Here is a 3,504-nt window from a genome sequence, read left to right on the forward strand (position 1 = left end):
GTATATATATATGTATATATATATATATACATATGTATATATGTATATATATATGTATATATACGTATATATATATATATAATATTTATATACACATATAATCTTTATGACAGTCGCATGTAGGATTCGAACCCATGGCTTCAGCCATCGGTAAGATAACCTTCACAATGCCTTTATCCGCTCGACCACCGAGGCTACAAAAGCCTTGTAACCCGGAATCTATCTGATTCCCGAGGATAGGAAAGATCACTAATCTGCGACCCCAGTTCCTGTTTTACACAAGACCCGAGCCCACTCGTGGGAGGGGGTAAGGATCGGAACAAATCCCTTTCACGCTTTAGGGTCTTGTGTAAAACAGGAACTGGGATCGTAAGTTAGTAATCTTTCCTACACATATACAAACACATACATGCATACATACATACATACACACACACACACACACACACACACACACACACACACACACACACACACACACACACACACATTTATATATATATGTATATATATATATATATATATATATATACATATGCGTGTGTGTGTGTGTGTGTGTGTGTTTCACACTCTAAAATCAGTGCGATATTGTCCCCCCCAAAAAAAAAAAAAAAAAATCAGAGTGCAGATGGGTTTTTTTCCCCTTCATCGGGGGCTTTGTCCTGACCTGAACAGAATCACCTGACGTTCACCAAAATAAATTCTGCAAAAAGTCCTCACAGCGAAGGTTAAGGTGCAAAGGCGACTCCACCTTTCCAGTTTTCTGTCGGCAAAATAACCAGCGGAGGGGGGGGGGAGGGCCATAGGGCTGGGAAAAGGGAGATGGAAAGGTGGCAGAACAGAACAAGAGAAACTGAAAAATAATGATAATTTTTATTTATTTTTTTATTTTAGAAGAGAATAATCTCCAATCATGAAATAATGCTGCGCGACTCTGGTCCGGAAGGGTATCGCTAAGGTGATTACATTCAGCTGAGGGCCATAACATGATCACCATGTGACAGCAAACCCCCTGGTATCAAAAATGGCTACCCCGCCCCCCACCAGGGGAGAAGGGGGAAAAGGGGAGGGGAGCGTGGGTAATTACCAGGGGGAATGAGCTTGAACCCAGAAGAAATCGCAGATATTTCTCTAAATACATACAGGATTAAACATTAAAACAAGTAGACACAAACGATTCTCTCCGTTCCCCCCCTTTCATTATTGGAGAAATTACTTATTCTATTCCTTAAATGGAAGAAGCAGTTGATTACTGGGGGAAGAGGCAGGAGATAACAACTAAAGAAGATTGGGGAGGGAGATGGGGGAAGGGGGAAGGGGGAAAGGGGAACGGGAAAAGGGGAAGGGGTAAAGGGGAGAGGGGAGGGGAAAGTGGACGGGAATGAAAAATAAAGAGCCAACGACTGACTACTATAAAGGGGGCTTGGAGGAGGAGGAGGAAGAGGAGGAGGAGGAGGAGGAGGAAGAGGAGGAGGAGGAGGAGGAAGAGGAGGAAGAGGAGGAAGAGGAAGAAAAGGAGAAGGAGGGAGCAATAGGGCAGTGAAATTCAAGAAGACTTCTCACTTCAAGGATCACCTTTACCGTCAGAAATGTCGACTTTTTTCCAGATCAACACACGGCATACAGTCTAGTTATGATCTTCCAGTTCATTCCATACCAGAGGGCATTTGTCTTAGTCGGGCTTCTGTCAAGCTACTTCATTCGTCTCTGTGACTGCATCCCTTTGGCAACGTAGAGAGTTATTGCTCTAGTATCTCGTGTAATCCCTTTCGGACCGGCCGGTACTTGCGGTGGTATTCTTAAAAAAATCTTTCCTTATATAAATCTTATATAAGTCCTTGGAAGGGAAATATTTATATAAGGAAATATCTTTTTAAGAATACTACTGAAGAATCTTACGGTGATATTCTTAAAACAATTATTTCCTTATATAAATCTTTCCCTTCCAAAGATTTGTATAAGGTTTATACAAGGAAAGAATTTTGTTAAGAATACCACCGTTAACCTTTTATTCTGGTTACGGTATTTTCTTTTTCTTTTCTTACCAATTTCCGTGGCGCCTTTTTGGCAAGGGGGTGAGTTAACCGTGGACACTTTCACCTGGAAGGTTTGTTTGTTATGGATTGTGGTTCATCGGCGCTTCTATACCTATGGATAATCTTGTACCACCGTCGTTTTTTATTTCATATTTCATGAATTGGTCTTGTTAGTCAAGTGCGTTTATAGTGTGGCTGGGAGTCCTGTTTTCTGCATAAATCTGAACGGAGATGATAGAAATATTGGTGCTTTGTTGCCCAAAATTTGGCGGAGTGTTAATGTTGTTTGGGGGAATAGATGAGAGAGTAGGCTGTTGTTGCGGAGTGTTGTGTAAATCGGTCATTCTACGAGTATGTGTGGTGTTGTGAGGAGAGCAGGTGTGAGGATCGTTTCCTGCCATGAGGTGGCCATTAGGTGTGAGGCGGGAATGTCCTGTTCTTAGGCGTACTAGTGCCGTTTCTAAAGGCCGGTTGCGTTGTTGTGAGGACAGCCATGTATGCACCATGTGGGGCTAAATTATTCTCACATGGTTTATTGGGCGTTGTTCTCAGCGTCTTTATCACGTGTTTAGTGTTTTGGGTAGGAAAACTGGGTAGAAACCAGTCGCTGCCACTTGGGTAGAGATGTCGAAAGGGATGGATGCCACCTCTCCTTTGTTGCCGGTGATGCCAACATGAGATGGTACCCAAAAGAAGGATACAGACCTGAAAAGGATGGATTTTTTTTCGTTGGCAGTGGATGGTGGGATTTCGTGATTCCGGTATGATCATATAGGATGCGAGGCGAGGAGAGCTGTGGTAATAAATAGGTTAAGATTGAGGCGATGATGAGAAGAGATCCAGAGATTATTTAAACTGGGGACACTACTATGTAACTTACTCTATGTGGGCCTGTGGCACACTTCCCTGATGTTGATACTACTCACAGGGATGTCTCCACAAGAGACAGGAACCCTGGATGAAGGAGACAAAGGGAGAGACGCCCACAGAATTCATGGTTGGGACAAGTTGATCGAATCTGTCGAGAGTTTTTTGAGTGGGATTATGGCAGACTTCGGGATGTCCGCTGGGTGGACGGGGATCCGGTGAAATGCTTTTACGAGGTCAATCGTGGAGAAATTACTGCAGCCTTAGAATTGAGGGAACTTCTGGGCACAGTTACCAGGTGATAACGGCCGTGGAACTCTTGGAACAGTGTAGAAAAATCTCCTTGGCGGCGGTCCCAGCTGGTAGTGGTCTGTGGACGAGTAGGCGGACCGGCTGGCAGTGGTCCGTGCACGGGCAGGCGGTACAGCTGGAAGTGGTCCGTGGACAAGTAGGCGGTCCAGCCGGGCAGGCGGCAGGCAGGCTGGCAGGGAGCGGCGATTGGCAGCTGGTGGACGGGCATCTGTCCGGCAGGGCAAGCGACAGTCCTACGGCAGGCAGCGGCGGTTTGCGGTCGGCAGCAGTGTGGCAGGGCAAACGGGGC

Source organism: Oratosquilla oratoria, chromosome 37 (genome assembly GCF_046742065.1).
Source record: "Oratosquilla oratoria isolate Oo_2021 chromosome 37, ASM4674206v1, whole genome shotgun sequence".
Taxonomy (NCBI): domain Eukaryota; kingdom Metazoa; phylum Arthropoda; class Malacostraca; order Stomatopoda; family Squillidae; genus Oratosquilla; species Oratosquilla oratoria.